Source organism: Giraffa tippelskirchi, chromosome 3 (genome assembly GCF_054371585.1).
Source record: "Giraffa tippelskirchi isolate mGirTip1 chromosome 3, T2T-mGirTip1v1.2.pri, whole genome shotgun sequence".
NCBI lineage: Eukaryota > Metazoa > Chordata > Mammalia > Artiodactyla > Giraffidae > Giraffa > Giraffa tippelskirchi.
Window position 1 is genome coordinate 120383023 of NC_137277.1, and position 20505 is coordinate 120403527.

Sequence of the window (20505 nt, forward strand, 5' to 3'; positions counted from 1 at the left end):
CTTCCTTTAAAATTTTTATTTATGGCATGGAAGAATTGATGCTTTTGAACTGCGGTGCTGGAGAATACTCTTGAGAGTCCCTTGGACAGCAAGGAGATCAAACCAGTCAATCCTAAAGGAAATCAACCCTGAATATTTACTGGAAGGATTGATGCTAAAGCTGAAGCTCCAATACTTTGGAGCTGATGCAAAGAGCCACCTGATGTGAAGAGTCACTTGATGGGAAGAGCTGACTCACTGGAAAAGATCGTGATGCTGGGGAAGATTGAGGGCAGGAGGAGAAGTGGGTAACGGGATGAGATGGTTGGATGGCATCACTGACTCAATGGATGTGAGTTTGAGCAAACTCCGGGATATAGTGAGGACAGAGGAGCATGGGGTGCTGCAGTCCACGGGGTTGCAAAGAGTCAGACACAACTGAGCGACTGAATAACAATAGCAACAATAAAAAGAACAGTTTTGAAAATACTCTCTACTGGTAGAAGAATATCTTTACTGTATATATGAAAACCCATCAGCACAGACTCTCTAATATTAACCATTATAGAAGATGGTTATGGTACTGCAAATAACAAAGTAGCTTATTGGATCCACAACCTTATCAGATACCTGAATACAGCTAAATAAGAAGTCATACAAAGTTCTAATAATCACATTAAGGAAAAAGTTTTCTGGATTCCCTAAAACTCAAATATTTCATAGCATAATTATATATTAAATTTTATTACATTTATCAGAAATAAAATCATCTAAGTGTCAACGAGCTTTGTTAATTAAAAATATAATTTATTGGTGAACTTTCAGATGAAAAGCTATTGAAAGTCATTAAGGTCAAAAGCTTCAATTTATAGACTGGTCAGAATTAGAAAGGGAACTTGAATCCAGACTTGGAGATACGCAGCTCACAATCAAGTAGGAAAAAATCATTATTATGACCCCAGAATGTTCTCTTTGGTTCTAGAGTGACAAATCAGAAAATCAACCCTGGCCCTAAAGAAATTCACATTTTGCTAGAGAGCAGTCTTATAAATAAGAAAAAAAAAAACATAGTATATAATCAATGACTTTAATTATATGATACAAATAATATATATAAATCATACAACAATCTGAGGTAACAAATGGATTCTGGCTTCAACTGTCTAATAATTTCACGTGAAAATATTGATTGGCACATTTTTTTCAGGAAGCACAGGTTTTTGACTAATTGCTCAACCTGGTTCACTTACTCAAAGTAAATGTATCAGTGTCAATTTAATCAATCAACCAAATCATATAAAGAACTGATCTTCTAAATTGAATTACCCAAGCAATTTAATATAGATGGTATCTGCAGGTGTTCATATAGACAGAGTTTCAGCATTAATAGCCTCTTATCTGGCTCCTCTAGGCAGACAGAAGAGATATTTTGCTCTTAGAAGATATTAAGGATGTTAGGACAAATGAAACACTAGACACAGAACCATTTGAACCGTTCAATTAGGACTGTATGTACCAAAGCAGTTGTTATCATTACTGCAAATAAATGCTGTTAGAATTAAAGTGACTGAACGCTTTAACCACATAATAAACTTGGCATTTGAAACACTGCAAAGCTGCAGATTGTAGACAAGACAATATTACTGGGTAATTTGTAGGACTGTGGCTGCAAGAGCCTGTATAAAGTCCTCTCATGACATCTCCTTGCCCTGAGAAAATCTTGACTTAAATTACACCAGACAATTAGTAATTTATATTTTCTTTCAAAGTTCTGAAAGCTGATCTCAGAGCACATCTGAGACACTGTTATTCTTGTCACGTCATCAGTGCTATTCTCCAAATATTTTTGGTTTTGCTTCTGGATACATGGCATGATTACACTTCCCTGCCTCTAGAATTGAGGTCTGATCTTCTTGCTTTATCCAGTGAAATATAAGTAGAAGTGAAGTGTGTCGGTTCCAGGTGGCAGCTTTAGGAGCTCAAGTGTGGGGATTTCCCTAGCGGTCCAGTGGCTAAGACTCCACACTCCCAATGCAGGGGACCTAGGTTCAACCCTGGTCTGGGAACTAGAATCCACATGCTGCGACTAAGACCAGGAGCAACCAAAAACTTAATTAATTAACTATTTTTTAATAAAAGAGAGCTGGAATGTAATTTGTCCTCCTCTTTCTTTCTATATATCAGAGGGTCCAAAAACCCCAGCCAATGCACAATGGACATGGATACTGAATGATCTTAATGGCTTTCAATCTCTGGGATTTTGAAACCGTCGGTTTCATTTGTTACCATACCATAACCTATATTATCCTAACGCATCAATATTGGCATAAGAAAGTATATCTTCAGAAGATCAAGTAAAGAGCACTAGAACAAATGTTTAGAGTATGTTGAGCATCTATGCGTAATGTCCTAGGGAAATAAGATTAAGTTATATCAGCAGTTAGCACAGTCTGAATGGCAGCACCATCCAACGAGAATGTGACTTTGCAAAAGTTGAGCCTATAGATATGTATTTCAGGAAAATGTATAATTTATTATTTTAAAAAGGGACTAGTGACATGGATTATAAATCAAGGTCTGACCTTATGTGATCTGGAATAAAATATTAAATCTCGATCATTTGATTTCCTCTTGTGAAAATAAAAATGTAAGAATACATGTCCTTTTTTTAATTCTCTTTAATACTGTAAGGTCAAAAATATAATAAGCAGGAGTTTGTGGAAAAATTAACATATAATACAAGCAGCATATTAATATTTTACCACTACTAAAAGCTATACAGCAAGGTAAAAATGTTTTTTCCTTATCTTGTTTTTGGTGCTAGTGATTGATAGAGAACATAATTCTGTAAAGATGCTTAAGCAGAAAAATTATAGGGTAATAATTTTCAAATTTGGTTGCCATTTCTCATTCCAGATCATTTCCATATAAATTAAAGGCTAAGATAACATTGACAAAATGAGGGATTTTTTATTGGATCAGTAAATCAATTGCGTTTTGAGTCCATCTCTGTCTTTCCAAGTCTGCTTCCACCAGCCAAGGCCAGATGCTCGTTATCTCTCACCTGGACTATTATAATAGCTCCTTAACTGGACTCCAGGTCTCCGATCTCTTTTAACCAATTCCACATCTGATTACATGAAGGAATACAGGAGGAGTCTACCTAGAAAGCTCCATCTTGGAAAAGGTGCATGCAAGAGAGAGGTCCTGAAGTTTAAGCTTCACTGAGTGGACTAAGTTTTATGGTCATCAGTGCCCTGAACCTTACGAGCACCAGCATTTAAACATAATTCCTAAAGGTGGCAACAAGAGACATCAAAAATACCTAGTACAGAATGAATACCTAGAAAGAGGCAGATGACAACATCCTCATTCAGAGCCAACTTCCTGCAAGCCCTAGGGCATAGAACAAAGCTCATTCTCTGCTGAGGTGTGCATAGAATAAACTTCAGAATGAAACATCAATTATTTTTTTATTTTTTGGAATGTTGGGTCATCCAGACAGTGATTTTTATCCATGAACAATGAAATAAGTTGTTATTAAAGACTCTAAATAATGGATTACACGACCAATCAAATTTACCTCTAAAAGTTTGCTTTTGCCAAAGAACTGTATCTTTCACTGAGCTAATGCAGAAATCAATGTACTGGAATGAATTCATAGCACATTAACTCCTTGCAAGTTACTGTAAAAAACTTTTAAAATATCGCCAAGGTGTAAAATTAAATAGGACTCTGAGCCTTGCTTTATACTGCATGCTGATAATGGTGAATTTGTTTCACTCACCAATAAATTTGTTTCCTAATGGATTGTGGATCAGCCAGTCCAGAGATTTACATTTAGGTTTTTCTTGTCTTCTATAGACAAATATCTGATGATTTTATTTACTGATATTTCATGATATAACTGCTAAACAAACAAAAGAAGATGCAAAGGAAGGGTGAGATGTTTAATTACTTTTCCTATAAGAAAATTGAAATAGTCAATAATCTTCTAGATATAGTAATCATGTCAAGGAATTGTGGATGATTCCAATTCACAAAGAGAGAGGGCCTTTTATATCAGGAAAAAGTCTCAAGAGTGACCAGAAGTCTCTTTCAGAAGAGAGAACAAAAAGTGACAGAAAAGAGTTCATTCAATTCCTGGGGCTGTCATAATCAATAGTCACAAACTTGGTGGCTTGAAGGAGCAGAAAATATCCTCTCATAGTTCTAGAGGCTGGGAGTCTGAAATTAAGATATTGGTAAGGATGTGCTGCCTGCAAAGTCTGTGGGAGAAAACCCCCTTTCTTGCCCTTCCAGCTCCTGATGACTCTAGGCATTCCTTGGCTTGTGGGAGCACACCCCCAGCTGCTGTCTTCTCATCACAAGATTGTCTTCCCTGAGTGCCTGTGTCTCAAACCTCCCTCTCCTTCCTCTTAGAAAGATGTCAGTCATTGGATTTAGAGTCCACCCTAAATCCAGGATTATCTCATCTTAATTTCCTTATCTTAATTACATCTGCAAACACCTTGGCTGCAAATAAGGTCACCTTCACAGGTACTGGAGGCTAGGATTTTAATGGATTTAACATATTTGGGGGGACAAAAGCCAACCTATTAGAGGAATGGAGACTATGGTAAGAAAAAATGTTAACACACAGATGACGGTTTGACCTTGGATATCATGCCTTCCTAGGCCTTTCCACCATTTTAACAAGAACTATCTAAATCTTCTGTTGTTGTTTAGTCACTAAGTTGTGTCCAATTCTTTTGTGACTCCATGCACTGTAGCCCGCCAGGCTCCTCTGTGCGTGGGGTTTTCCAGGCAAGAATACTGGAGTGGGTTGCTGTGCCCTCCTCCACAGGATCTTCCTGACACAGAGATCAAATCCACATCTTCTGCACTGCAGGCAGAATCTTTACTGCTGAGCCACTGGCTAGCTAAATTTTCTCGGCTTCAGTTTTTTTGGAACATTTAAAAAAATTATACTTATTTATTTATTTGGTGGGGTCAGGTCTTAATTGCAGCCTAAGGGAATTTTGTTGAAGTGCACGGATTTTCTAGTTGTGGCCTGCAGATTCAGTAGTTGTGGCTCATGGACTCATTTGCCTTGCAGTATGTGGTATCCTAGTTCCCCGCCAGAGACTGAACTCACATCCCCTGCACTGCAAGATGGATTCTTAACCACTGGACCATCAGCAAAGTCCTAAGGTTCACTTGTATCATCTGGCCAATTGTGACTTGCAGGTCAAATCCAAATTGATTCTTTTTTTAAGTAGTTTTGTTGGAATAGAGCCACAGTCATTTAAGTGCTATGTACGGTGACTTTTCCACTGAAACAGCAGAGGCGCCGAGCTGTGATGGAGACAGTATGACCCACAAAGCTAAAAATATTTATCATCTAGATCTTCACAACAATGTTTACAACATCCAATTTATAAAATGGGAATAGTAATAGTACCTACTGCATAAGATTATTATGAGGATTAATTGAGAGCTCGAAACAGTGTGGACCACACAGTGGATACTCAGTTTCTATAAGATAGGAACAGTGCCATGGTGGATAATAGCATGGGCTTGATGGGAAAGAGCTAATTTCAAAGTCAAGCAGGACACTTACTACTAGTAGTATTAATTTGCAGCTGTCATTGAACCCCTTCAAGCCTCAACTTTCATATCTGCAAAATGGAGGCAATTATCACAAACTTCAAAGAACTGCTTTATGCATTAGAGCATCTGGAATGTGGAATTAACCATGGCTACTACTATTTCCAGGTGGCACTAGTGGTAAAGAACCTGCCTGCCAATGCAGAAGACGTAAGAGATGCATGTTTGATTCCTGGGTGGGAAAGGTCCCCTGTAGGAGGGCATGGCAACCCACTTCAGTATTTTTGCCTGGAGAATCCCATAGACAGAGAAGCCTGGCAGGCTACAGTCCATAGTGTTGCAAAGAGTCAGACACGACTGAAGCAACTTAACACACAGCATGGACTACTATTCTTATTCATTACAAAGAAGTTATAGTATCATCTTCGGTGTATGAAATGGAGATGGGAGGTAGGAAGACAGTCCCAACTTGAGAAATCACATTTAAGAGAAGATCCAACATCTTGAGTCTTTGGAAGAATGCTACTTTCACATCAAGACCCAGGCCTCTATTTCATAGGGGAATGAGGAAAGTGTGCATGTGAATTTTTGTCTGTTGATCAAACAAATAGAACAGGTAATGATCATCTTTTGGTACATGCCAACTAATAATCCCATGCCGATTATAATATAATTTAGAATATTGAACAAACAGAGCTTGAAGGCCACTAGAGACTGAAGTGACATTATAAGATTTTAAAGAAAAACACATTGAGAGTAAAGAACAAGCACAGGACCTGCCAGGCAATCACATGCTTAATATAGGTCAAGTATTGTCATTATTATTGGAAAAAGTTCCTCCCTAATAACCTTGCAGCATCTGTTATTGAAATGCCCATCCAGCATGACTAGTACAGGCCATAATTATCCTTTGCTTCATACTGGAAACTCGAAGTATTCGAGTAACAAGCAGACTATATTGTGCTATACAATTTCTGCTAATTAAATTCTTTATTGTGGTATTCTCTGCCTCACATTCCCAGCTGGGATAAATCCCAAGGCAACACGGGACTATACAACTTGATATAGTTCATTAAAAACTTAAGGGGGTGAGGGATAAATTAGGAGCTTGGGGTTAACAGATACACATTAGTACAGATAAAATAGGTAAACCACAAGGACCCACTGCTTAGCACAGGGAATTAAATCCCATATCTTGTAATAACCTATAATGGAAAAGCATTTGAAATAGGTATGCATAACTGAATCACCCTGCTACACATCTGAAACTAACACAACACTGCAAATCAACTACACTTCAAAAAGCAAATAAATAAATTTTGAAAAAAAATTTAACTTGGGGAAGCAATACTACAAATGTACCGCTTCAGTTTGTGAGAAATCTACTTCTCTTTCACTGTGAGAGAAAGTATAAATTGTATAGGCTATTTTCCCCTTCACTTTTAGTGAGATATAATTGAAATATAGCACTATATACATTTAAGGTAAAAGACATAATGATTTGACTTACATACATCATGAAATGATTATCACCATAAGTTAAGTGAACATCCATCATCTCACAGAGAGGCACATTATCATCCCCGGTCCTAACCAATCATGTTCCTCCTTCCGTTCCCCATCCTACTCCTTTATTAAAGTCCCAGCTGTTTTGAAATGACTTACAGGGACTTCTATAATCTACTGCCTCAATGTCTCTCCATTATGAAACTCTGTACCTTTACAATGTTCAACAGGTGGTAGTAAGTTCAAAACATGAAGATACAATTCAGGAAGCACTGAAGACAGCTTCTTTTGTTCTACTTCATGCTCTACACAACCATCTTAGCTTTATAGGGATATCTTTACAATCATCAGGGCTTCCCTGATAGCTCAGTTGGTAAAGAATCTGCCTGCAATGCTGGAGACACTGGTTCAATTCCTGGGTCCAGAATATCCACTGGAGAAGGGATAGGCTACCCACTCCAGTAATCTTGGGCTTCCTTTGAGGCTCAGCTGGTAAAGAATATGCCTGCAATGCAGGAGGCCTGGGTTCGATCCTTGGGTTGGGAAAATCTCCTAGAGAAGGGAAAGGCTACCCATTCCAGTATTCTAGCCTGGAGAACTGCATGGACTGTATAGTCCATGGGGTCGCAAAGAGTTGGACACGACTGGGCAACTTTCACTTTCCTTTTCTCACAATCATCATCATGTAAATTGTGTATATTTCAGAGTGTAACTCTTGCCCAAGAATGTGCTGAGTATGCCATCTGGAGTTAACATGTCTGCATTCATCCTTCCAGTGTCCCAAAAGATGATTCAGGAGAAGAAATGAGATAAAATCGTCATGTCTTATCATTTAAGAGAATTGAGATAGTACCAACTAAGGTATTTTAAGGTGTGAATTTTTGTCTTGGAGCTGTTGGAAATAATTAGGTGAAACTAACCCATACCTAGATTAAGCAGAACTTCAGGGACATAATATACAGACAGCAGACCTAAAAATTTTGTTCTAGCATTGATTCCATATATGAGACTCAAAATCTGAGAGTTGTCAAGAGTACAATTATAAATGTAGAGGTATAGAATGGAAAGCAAAAATAAAAAGCAGTTGGAAAGAGAAAATATCTTTAGAGTTCAAAGGCTCTCAGCTCTTACTGTTTTGGTATATTTCTTCTTATTTTGTTCATGTTATTGTTTTTAGTCTTGTTGTTAGTTTTCTTTTTGGTAAATAATATTAATACTATCTTACTGTCTACCTAATAATCATACTGCAGCACGGTGCCATAACAGGCTATTCACATCATTCATTGATTGGCTAAGACTGGAATAAAGCCTGGACAGTTTATCACTATGGGAAAAGAAATATAAAATGATAAATATGTGTAAAAGATAGAATACTATGCAGTGTCCCCCAAAGAATAAACAAATCTACATACAGAAGAATGAATAGAGGCAGTTAATATATTAAAAGACACATTCTGGAGCCAAATTGTCTGGAAGAGAAAACAAGCTTGACATTCCTAGTTGAGCAAGCTTGTGCAAGATCCTTACCCTCCCTATTCCTTAATTTCCTTTGGAAGGACTGATGCTGAAGCTCCAATATTTTGGCCACCTGATGCAAAGAGTCAACTCACTGGAAAAGATGCAGAAACTGGGAAAGCCTGAAGGCAAGAGGAGCTTAACTGTGGGGATTATTTCACTATGTATATGTATATCAAAACATCAGATTGTAGACCTTAAATATATACAACCTTACGCATCACTTACACTCCAATAAAGGTAAAAAAGTAAGATGGTCATATACTCTAAATGTACATCAAAACAAGCTAAATAATTATATTCATACTTCAGGAACACCTAGACTTCAATATAAACAGATGTAGAGAGGGCTGTAAGGTTATAAATTAAATATGAGGGAAGCTAATAGGATTGGAGATACAGAGTGATAGGAGAAATTATGAAACTAAATTAAAAATAAAAGAAGGATGGACATGGACTGAAAATGAGAGACTACAGCACCTCAGTCAGATCCTCTCTCCAGGAATTTTAAATGAGAGACACAGAGATGGTGGTAGATACAGAGGAGGAAGGGAAAGGCTAGGTTGTCAAGCAAGACTCAGCAGACCAAAGGCACGTCCATGAAAATGAGGGTCATACTGCAGGGAATAGAAGCAAAGGGCAGAACTGGGCACCACTGTATGTTTCCTCCTGTGGTGGAGGGGATTCTCTTTGCTCCCTTAGCTCTCCACGTACCTAGCAGTGGGCCCTAAGACCTGAGGTTATTTGTTTGTCCTCATCCTTTGAAATTAAAAATAGCCCAATACTACACCTGTTTGATGTGACACTTCAGAGAAAATCTGCCTAGGGCATACATGACAAAGTGCTTTGGTTCAACTTGAGACAGAAATTATAAAAACACTGAAAACTACTATAGTGACCTTCAAGATAACTGTTATTTTTGTCCTGCTCAAAGACCCACAGGGGACAATTGCTGGGACTGAAATGGGAAAACTGTTGTATTTAAGATCTCTGTGCCTAAAGATCCACTGTTCCACCTCTTTGTATCATATCAAGAGTTTGAAAATTTTTTAATATTTTAATGTCTTCCAATGAGATAAGATATCAAGAGTAAGATGTGTGGGCCTTGAGATTTTATTCCTGTTAAACAGGTGTTGTAAAATAATAAAAGCAAAGCCCTGAGCAGATTGCCTATATATAACATACATTAAAAAAGCTAAGATCTTAATAACCTTCCCCAATCATGACTCCAATATCCAAGAAAAACCTACCAAACTTGTAAAATCAATTGATTGCTACTTAAATAGATGACATAAGTGAAAAGGAATAGAAGAGATATCTGGAATGGAGTTCCTGGGAAACTTAATAATCTTAGATATGAGGATAAGGGCCTTAGGGGGATACTGATGGTACTAATGTTTTTTGTTTGTTTCTTTTTTTCCTAGAAGAAGCCTTTGGCAAAGAGGAGGAAGGAGAATATAGAAAGTAAAGTCCTGGTAGTATAGATACTACTGAAGATAATAGCTGAGTATTTTAGGCTAACATACTCATGGAGGAGGACATGGCAACTCACTCCAGTATTCCTGCCTGGAGAATCCCAGGGACAGAGGAGCCTGGCGGACTATAGTCCATAGGGTCACAAAGAGTTGGGACACAACTGAAGCAACTTAGCTAGCAGTAGCAGGCTTAGAAAGATAATAGATGTCTTGGCAAACAATTAAGCACAAAGTGGAGAATCAAAAAATATTTTGCAACTCGCATGAACTATAGGAATTTAAGCCAAATTTGAAGAAGAGGGGAAAAAAATGGACAGGAAAAGTATAAAACTGAGTACAAGACTAAAATCAAGGGTAGAGGAGGCTCAAGTTTTCATAAAGAAAATAACAGAACAGAGGGACTTCCCTGGCAGTCCAGTGGTTAAGACTTTGCCTTCCAATGTAGGAGTGCAGATTTGATCCCTGGTTGGGGAAACAAGATCACGCATGACTCCTGGCCAAAAAATCAAAACATAAGATAGAAGCAACACTGTAACAAATTCAATAAAGATTTTAAAATTGCCCACAACAAAAAACAAAATCTTAAAAAGAGAGTAGGTAACAGAACAATAACTGAAGAATAGTAATTGTAGCCAATATTATCTGTAGACCAACACACAGAATATGGAAAGCAAACACAGTAAAACTAAAATATGGGTTAAATCAGGGTAGGAAATATATTCCACAGTTACACCTCCACAGTGTCTGACAAGGCTCCTGAATAGCATCACTATATGAAAGGAACAATGAGCTGTTAAGGGACCCATCCTCATTGGGCTCTGTGCAGCTTGGCCTGGGATTTAGGTCACTGAGATGTTACCTTGTCCCAGTCTGGCTAGAGTTAGTCAAGAGGAGGTTAACATAAAGCTATGGAAGTGCCCAATTCTGGCAAAAGCCCACAAATATATATTAAAGAGTAATTAGGTATTTTAAAATAGAAGTGGGTACTGGACATCAAAATGAGCTCATGTGCATGCATGCAAAGTCAATTAGTCATGTCCTACTCTTTGTGACCCCATGGACTGTAGTCTGCCAGGCTCCTCTGTCTTTGGGGATTCTCCAGGTAAGAATATTGGAGTGGGCTGTCATGCTCTCCTCCAGGGAATCTTCCCAACTTAGGGATCAAACCCGTGTCTCTTACGTCTCCTGCACTGGCAGGCAGGATCTTTACCACTAGCACCACCTGACTGACATCAATTCAGAGAAAGCTATTTAATATCTTTTTTTTTTTTGATAGATTTACTAGACTAGTAGAGAAGAAAGGAGAAGATGCTATAGGTAGAAAGCAATATACCCCCCCCCCAAATCCTTCCTGACACCCTCATAAACAACTAAAAGGAGCTGGATGAATTTCTATACTTACCCAATGTTGATTAATGGATCAGGGCCACCCTGAGGGATGGCTCCATGTAGCTGGATGCTGAGGGGGAAATGCTTGGCTCTTTTTTGTTTAGCATTTTAACACCTCAGATGAAGACACAGATGGCAAGCTTATCAAATTTGGGGATGATATAAGGCTGAGAGTTATAGCTAATATGTTAGATGTCAGAATCAAGATTTAGAGAGCTTAACAAGCTGGAATAATGAGCTACAACTAAGAATATGAAAGGCAACACAGTGGGAAGCACAGTTTTGCATTGTGGTGTCCAAAAGATAGCTGACCATATATACTCAGAATAGGGTTCAAAACGTTATAGCCATTCCTAAATAACAGACTTCAGGATTTCTTTCTTTAATGCAAACTGAAAATACATCAATAGTCACTATACATTAAATTAAACATTTAGTTAAATTTTAATGTAAACTTCCATCTATCAAGAAGTATTTGAGATGGTTTACAAAACAGAAACTGCACAAAAATACTATTAAAATGGTCCAAAGAATGTGGAAAAATATAATACAATATTAGGAATATTGTACTTCCGTTTATACAAAAGACATTATCTGAGCATGTACTCTGGCTGAAAGAATTAGCCATTTATTCTTCAAATTGTAGATCCTAGAATGGCCTTCTCTGATTCACCAATTTAAATGATGTTCCCTTTTACTATTCTTTTATAGTATCCTGGTCAAGTTTGTCATACCACTTAGGACAAATTGAACTTATATATTCTGTGTTTATATTTTCTTAATCTTTCTTGTCACTAGACTGCAAACTCCATGAAGGCAAGGAGCAAGTGCTTTGTCTAAAACTGTAATCAAGGTGTAGCACAGTACTTGACACATAGTAGATTTCAATAAATAAATCCTGAATTAATGAATAAATAAGCTAAGAACTGGGGACTAATCGTTTGGAATAAGACATGTAAAGAGGTAAGGTCTGGAATACCCTGGTGTACCCTGCTGGTCTAGTGGTTAAGACTTCCTGCTTCCACTGCAAAGGGTGTGGGTTTGATCCCTGGTGGGGGAACTAAGGTCTTGCATGCCTTGTGTGGCCAAAAAAAGGGTAAAGCCTAATATGAATAATGTTCTTCATGAAAGTATGATGCTGTTTCTGTGAAAATATAGAAATGGTCTAGTGAATTTGGGGAAAAGTCTCTTTGAAGAAACCAACTTGATTTCTGGCTCAAAAAGATGAACAGGAGTTCACTTTGAAAAAAAACAGGCACCAGACAAAGGAAAGAACATGGGCAAAGGAATGAAGTCACACAAGGACAGAAGGTGCATGGGGAATGGAGGGAGGAGTCCAGTGTGGACGTGGCATATGGTACAGGAAAGGAGGGGTTGAAAGTGACATTGGGACATCTTCTCTCAACTATCATTTAAGCACTAATTGCCAAAAGGAAACATATTGAAGAAAAATAAGCACAATAATGAAGAAACTAAAAATTGCACATGAGTCAGAGCACAAAGCACTCTGGATAACCTGGAAAATAAAACATTAAAAAATTTATTGATATTAACATGAGGGGCATTACATATATTATCAGATTTTGGAAGTGATCTCAGGCAGACAATATTTTAAATCTATTTTAATTGAATAAAGTTAATTTGGAACCAATGAAGGAAGGAAATTTGATTTTAAAAAATTAAAATCTTTGCCATTTTTAGAGCACTTCAGCTGATTGTTACAGTAATAAACTTCTAATTGATGAGAAGATTTAAGTAGAAGGAACATGAATCTTCTATTGCCATTTTAAATAAAAATATTTCTTAGTCTGAAGGGGGTCATCTCTTTCACCTGTCAATGTCATGTGTATCACTTACATTGCCACCTGTAAGCTATTCTAAAATCTATATTCCAAAACTGTAATTATAGAAATTTTTCTCTTTGACTTCAAATATTTTCAATTGTGTGGGTTTTTTACATCTCTAATAATTGTTCTGCTCAGTCCTCAAACTGTTCAATACTCAGTTTTCCACTTTCTACTCTCAAGCTTGTACCTTACTCTTATTAATGTCAACATCAATCACTGACCTAGTTTTCAAAAGTTCTCCCAACTCTGCCCTATTTCCCCAACTTTAATAAGTGTTATCCCTCCTAACTTTCAAATACTTTCTTCTCTTCCCCTCCCCATAGACTCTCATTTTTCATTCTCACAGGGGCTACTGCAACCCTCTTCTGATGATTTCTCTACCTTTCTGTTTTATCTAATCAAACCTCAACCCTGGAGCCAGAAATACTTTGCTAAAATAAATACAGAACCCTAGCACCGCCCTGGTTAACAACCCTACTTTATAAAGCAGCAACGTCTTGAGAGTTCAGGTTTTGAAGAATCAGCAGGAGAAAGGTAGCATTAGGACAAGAACTTCTGGGTTTCTCTTAGCCTCAGGCAATCTTATCTATGAGGCAGACTCTTTGCGACCCACAGACTATAGCCCTCTAGTCTCGTCTGTCCATGGGATTCTCCAGGCAAGAATACTGAGGTGAGTTGCCATGCCCTCCTCCAGAGGATCTTCCTGACCCAGGGATTGAACCCACATATCTTACGTCTCCTGCATTGGCAGGCAGGTTCTTTACCACTAGCACCACCTGGGAGGCAACCTGTAGGGACAATCTCTTAATACTTTCAGTGAGTATATCCTAGGTATCAGAGACAGTACCTCTAACTGCCAAGCTAATTTGAAATATATATACTATATTTTATCTATCCATTTATTAGCAAATGAAAATATAGGATGTTTCCACATTTTGGCTTTCACAAGTAATGTTGCAAAATATTTATGTTTTATGAGAAGACATGCTTTCATTTCTCTTGGGTGTATATTTCATTTCTGTGGGGTCATATGGCAACTCAGTGTTTATTTTTTTAAGGAGCTGTCAAACTTTTTCAAAGTGGTTTTATCATTTTTACATTCTCATCAGCAATGTATGAAGATTCCAGTTTTTTTACATCCTTACCAACACATTGCCTTTTTGACTAGTGGATATGAAGTGACATCTGATTATAGTTTTGATTTCCATTTCCCTAATGACTAATGATATTGAGCATCTTTTCAGAAGTTTAAAAGCCATGTGTACTTAATATATCTTCTCTGGAGAAATGCCTATTTAAATTATTTGACCATTTTTCAACTAGGTTGTCTTTTTTTGTTGTTGACTGGAAAGACTTTATTCTGGATGCAAATCTATTCTTATCAGATACACATTTGCAAATATTATCTTCCATTCTGTGAGCTTTTATACATTCTATTTGCTTTCTTCATTACATTTTAGCCATGATATCTTGTCTAACAATTTGCAGATTATGGCATCAACTGTTCACATAAAGCCTATTGCGCAGACACTACACACAGGAAAAAAAAAAGAAAATAACACTCTGTGAGTGGTTCTAATACTTGAGAAGTTTCCAATTCTTTTTCATTTACACATCTTTAAAAGGTTGAGTTGCAAAAATACAACAGCCTTAACATATTCTGGTATGCTAAATAATGGCCCCCAAAGATATCTGAGTTCTAATCTCTAGAACCTCTGAATGGCCCCTTGTATGTGAAGAGACTTTGCAGGTGTGATTAAATCAAGGATATTGAGGTGGGAATATAAATCTGGGCTATCCTGAGTGCCCTTACAAGAGGAAAACAGAGACTGGGAGAGAACTGACATTAAAGAAGTAATAAGACACCAAAGCAAGATGCTATACCACTGGTTTTGAAGACAGAGAGAGGCAATGAACCAAGGAATGCAGCTCTAGAATCTGGAAAAAGGTCAGGAAATAGATTTCCCTCTAGAGGCTTTGAAGGGAGTGAGGCTCTGACTACACCTTGATTTTAACTCAGTTATACTGATTTTGGATTTCTGACCTTTAGAAGTATGAAAGAATGTGTCATCTTAAGCAACCAAATTTGTGGTATTCTTAGAGCAGTCATAAAAAACTACTACATATATGTACATGAAAATTCTTTACATAGAAGCATAGATTTATATTTTATGTTTTGTTAATTATGAGTATGTATGATGCGCTGACTCTTTGCTAGGTGTTTGTAATGACAGAATAATGAAGAAGACACAGTCCCTCCCTCAAGGATGCCATACTCCTCTTTGGCAGGACAGACAGACTAGACATACAGCAGGTAAAATATGAGAAGTACTAGGATTGGGGGCCTGTTTTTTAAGGGATATACAGCTGCAGTCCATGGGGTCGCGAAGAGTCGGACACAACTGAGCGACTTCACTTCCACTTTTCACTTTCATACATTGGAGAAGGAAATGGCAATCCACTCCAGTATTTTTGGCTGGAGAATCCCAGGGACAGGGGAGCCTGGCGGGCTGCCATCTCTGGGGTCGCACAGAGTCGGACACGACTGAAGTGACTTAGCAGCAGCAGCAGCAGATATACTTAACTCCTAATAGGTTCTAGGATTTGGGAAAGAACTGACTAGCAAGATTGCCTGGAATTCCCCAGAAAGGGTGACATTTCTAACCTAAGTCCTGAAAGGTTACTAGAAGTCTACTAGAGAATTAGGTTGCAAGGGGGAAAAATTAAAGTGTGTATGTAGAGAAAGCAAAAGCCTCATGAGAAGGAATGCCATGCATTGAGATACGCAAGATTCTAAGATGGCTGGGGCTCAGCATGGGAAGGAAAAAGGATGTTTCAGGGGTTAACAAAGGGCAAAATCATGAAGGGTCTTGTATGTCACACTAAGGGGCCTGGGCATTCGGTTGACAATGAGAGTTTAAAAACCAATGGCAGTGATCATCATACTGGCCTGTGGGAAAGATTCTTCTCACTGAAATGGGACCAAAGGGTGGTGGAGGGAAGCACTGAGTAAGGCCAGGTGGTGGGTCCTCACTGCTGTGGATCTAAGGGAAAGGTAAGAAGTCAGAGCAAGTCAGGGAGAACCACTGGAATGGAGAAACATGGATAGAGGATCAAAGCATCTCTAAGTAGTGATTATATATGAATTTTTATAGCAACAGTCACAGGAAAAATGAAGCAAAGGAAGCAAAATCTCAACATAGAAAACACAGAAGCATATCCATCTTGTCAAACTTAAATTAATTTGCTAAGGAGTAGACACTATTATTCCTTCTCAAGTGATGATTTGAAGAGCTTTTAACATCTGAAAAACATACAGGTGCAGAAGATTTAGGACACAGGTCATTTGGCAAAGGCTGCAGATGACTAAAGAGTTGCTATTTCCTTCTGCAAGAGATATAATTACTCAGTCTCTCTGCCTGGTGGACTCATAAGGGAGAGCTCACAATACTTTTAAAAGTTCATCCTCTTTGATACACACAAAGGATTCTTCATAAAATGCTCTTTTAAACAATTCAGTTAATAAAGATGTAAATTTCAGTCTCCTATCTCGGCCAAAATAACATAGCCCATAAGTAGTTGTGCTAAATCTTTTCAATAATATAAAATTCAATATGGTCATAGAAACTAAACTTTATAAAGGTACTAAGATTAAATTCACATTTTGTCAGTAACTGCAAGTACATGAAATATTATTCTTTAAATCACAAAGATTTCTTAGATTAGTGTGCTTTGTTTGCTATCCATACCTCCCTATATAAAACAGCAAATTAGTCAAATTGCTGTACTAGATTTAAGTTGCAAATGCCAAGTTATTTCTGGGTGAAATATTAATGGAGATAATTAATTGCTTATCAAACTCAATCACAATTTATCTGGAATCAGATATGAAACAGATTACATTTTCACTTTATAAGCTGATGAATTAAAATTTTATTCACATAGTTCTCACTGGATCACTAGGAAAATTGTTTTTCTGCATTTCTCCCATTCTTTCAAAAATATTCCTTGTCTACTGGTAGCAATGCAATTTCATTCCAGTACAATTAGGACTCCCCCTAATCTCAAACTCTTTTTAAGGGCAAAATAGAACAAAATATTCTAGTGTTTTTCTGGCCCTGTATTTTAGAGTCAACTTCTCTGTGGTCTATATTTACTATACTCAGCTATTCTACCCAAACAACTCTTAATACACACACACTCAGAACTTTTATCAAGGCATGTGTGTTGCCTCTGGCCATATCTAAACCACCTTTTCATTCATTCAACCAACATAACTGACAGTCTATGGTGGGCCAGACCCTGTGTTAAGCCCTGGGGATGGAGAAATGAACTTGAGTCAGTACACCTGAATTGAAATGAACCTGATTCAATAAACAATCAGGTTAGTAAGAGAAACAGACAAGTATATGTCTAAAACAAAAAAAATTCCAAATATATTGATAAAGGAAAAAAAGGATGATCCTCTCACCTACCCTGGGAATGGAAGTAGGAAAAGTGCTTCCTGAATCAGGCATCACTTTGTCTTATCCCAAAAGAAGAGGAGTCTCATGAAAGGAGGAAAAAGAGTGTGCCAGGTGGAATATGTAGTCATGGAACTCCTTTGGTGTCCTGTTAAGGACCTGGTATATGCAGAAGAGACCAGGAGAAACTGCCAGCACAGCACTGGCGTGGTCACACATGTCTTTTAGTGTGATGACTGATGGCTCTTAGTGAATAATAGATATCAGGTGGTTAAGACAATACTGTAACCTCTGTCACTGGGTGTAGTAGACAGCAAGAGGAAAAGAGAAGCTTGAGAAAATGCTTAGGAGGCAAACTTATTAAGACCTGATGGTCTAGTCATGTATTTACAAATATGTTTTAAATACCTACTAACTTTCAGGCATCATTCTAGGTGCTGTGGATATAGCAGAAAAGAAAAGTAAAAAATAAAAAGCAGTTCTTTCTTTATTGGAAATTTTACCATCCAATCATAGGAGAGAGAGAGATAAAGTATTATTAAAATGTAAATGCATAATATTTTAGTTAGTGATTAAGCACCACGAAGAAAGATAAAAGACTGGTAAGGGGGATAAGGGGCTTCCCAAGTGGCATTAGTGTTAAAGAACCCATCTGCCAATGTAGGAGACATAAGAGACATAGGTTTGATCCTTGGGTTGGGGAGATCCCCTGGAGGAGGGCATGGCAACCCACTCCAATACTCTTGCCTGGAGAATCTCATGGACAGAGGAGCCTGGAGGGCTACTGTCCATAGGGTCGCACAGAGTATGACACAACTAAAGCAACTTAGCACACAAACATGCATGGGGAATAGGAAGTGATGAAATAGAATGATTTATCAGAGGAGTTGGGGCAAAGATTTGTTATGAGCAGAGACAGGAACGAAGGAAGGGATGAAGGCAGGAAATAGGGGAGAGAAGAACGGAGTATGTTGAGGTGTGGGGGTGCTTTCATGTCCTATTCTTTGAAAAGAATATCACTGGAATAAGAGACATAATTGGAAGTAACTCAGCTAAAGTATCATTATTTTGGCACGTTCTATTTTGTTGACTGAATTAGGTAATCATCCAGAGTCCACATCTGGCCTGTTGTCACACACAGTTGGGAATTAAATCCAACACCTTGACAATAGGCAGTGACGGAACTCAATAGCCTCAAACAATTGCTGACAGGATGCAGACACAAATTCCACTCTCAAGTGTTCTTTTTGTTTTAAATCAGGCATAATTTTAATACTGGTCCCCTCAGTGATATTCCTAAAGCCAAAGAGACCTGGCTAATATTATCTGCAGTTTGAATATTCCATAAAATCCATTAGCATAGGTAATTCAGAATTTACTGAATTGTGTTGCCCACAGCTGTATGTACAATCTCTGTGCCCGTCAACAGATGAGTCAAAGAATTTGTAGTGTATATAAACAATGGACTATTATCTAGCAATAAGAAAGACATTCACCATTTGTGACAATGTAAATGGACCTAGAGGATAGTACACTGAGACAAATCAGCCAGAGAAATACTGTATTATATCAACCTATACATGTAATCTAAAAGTGCCAAACTCATAAAACCAGTAAAATGGTGGTTTCCAGGGGATAGGAGTAGAGGGATAAGGATAGAATAATTTTTTTTAACGGTGTGAACTTGGAATGAATAGTAAAGAAGCCAAAGAGATCTAATGTACAGTACAGTAATATGGACAACAATCTAGTCTTATAACCAAACTTACTGAGACTAGAGTTATTCCAACCACTGAAAAGAAATGATAATTATGTAATATTATATGTGTTTATCATCACTAAAATTGCAATCATATTACAGCCCACAAATGTCTTGAATTAAATTGTACACCTTAAATTTATGCAACAAATGTTATACATCAAATATATTTCAAGAAAATTTTAAAAATAGACCACTATGTATACTAAGGGCTTCTCAGGTGGCTCAGTGGTAAAGAATCCACCTACCGAAATGCAGGAGACTTGGGTTTAATCCCTGGGTTGGGAAGATCCCCTGGAGAAGGAAATGACAACTAACTTCACTATTCCTGCCTGGAAAATCCCATGGACAGAGAACCTGGAGGGTTTCAGTCCGTGGGGTCACAAAAGAGTCAGATACAACTTAGTGACTAAACAACTGGAGTGGGTAGCCATTCCCTTCTACAGGGGATCCTTCCGACCCAGGGATGAAACCAAGGCCTCCTGAATTGCAGGCAGAAGAATCTTTACCATCTGAGTGATCAGGGAAGCCCTGAACAACAGCAATGTATTTTAAAGGTGAAAAACAAAGATCAGAGTAATCCAACTCTAGCTTTTCCCAAGTGGGTCCATTACTTGTCTGTGATGTGTTTAATGTTTCTGAAAGTAAAATCACTGAATACAACACTGCAGACTAACTCAACAGGCAGTGCAATGGCTGTGCCAACTAAAAATTGTTAAATCTTAAATTGCATTCCTATAATGATCCAGGTACAGCCTAAATAAATGAGCTGATACGTTACCAATATAGAATAAAGACAAACTATCATTACTTGTGTGTTAAAAGTGAATTCAATTTGTTATTTCTGGTATTATTGAGAAAACTTACTAGAATATAAAAGCCTTTATGATAGTGACCAGAATCTATCAATTTTATTTTTTTTAGAGTTTACCACTCAAACATAAATTCTCTCTATTAGTACCTTCTATAAAATCCCTAACTTC

General features: G+C 37.7%; 1 protein-coding gene across 6 annotated transcripts in view; it reads right to left on the bottom strand.

The window, feature by feature from the left end:
- Positions 1–20505, bottom strand: part of THSD7B (thrombospondin type 1 domain containing 7B) — a 1641422-nt gene that overhangs the window by 249756 nt on the left and 1371161 nt on the right. The gene's annotated exons all lie outside the window — the stretch shown is intronic.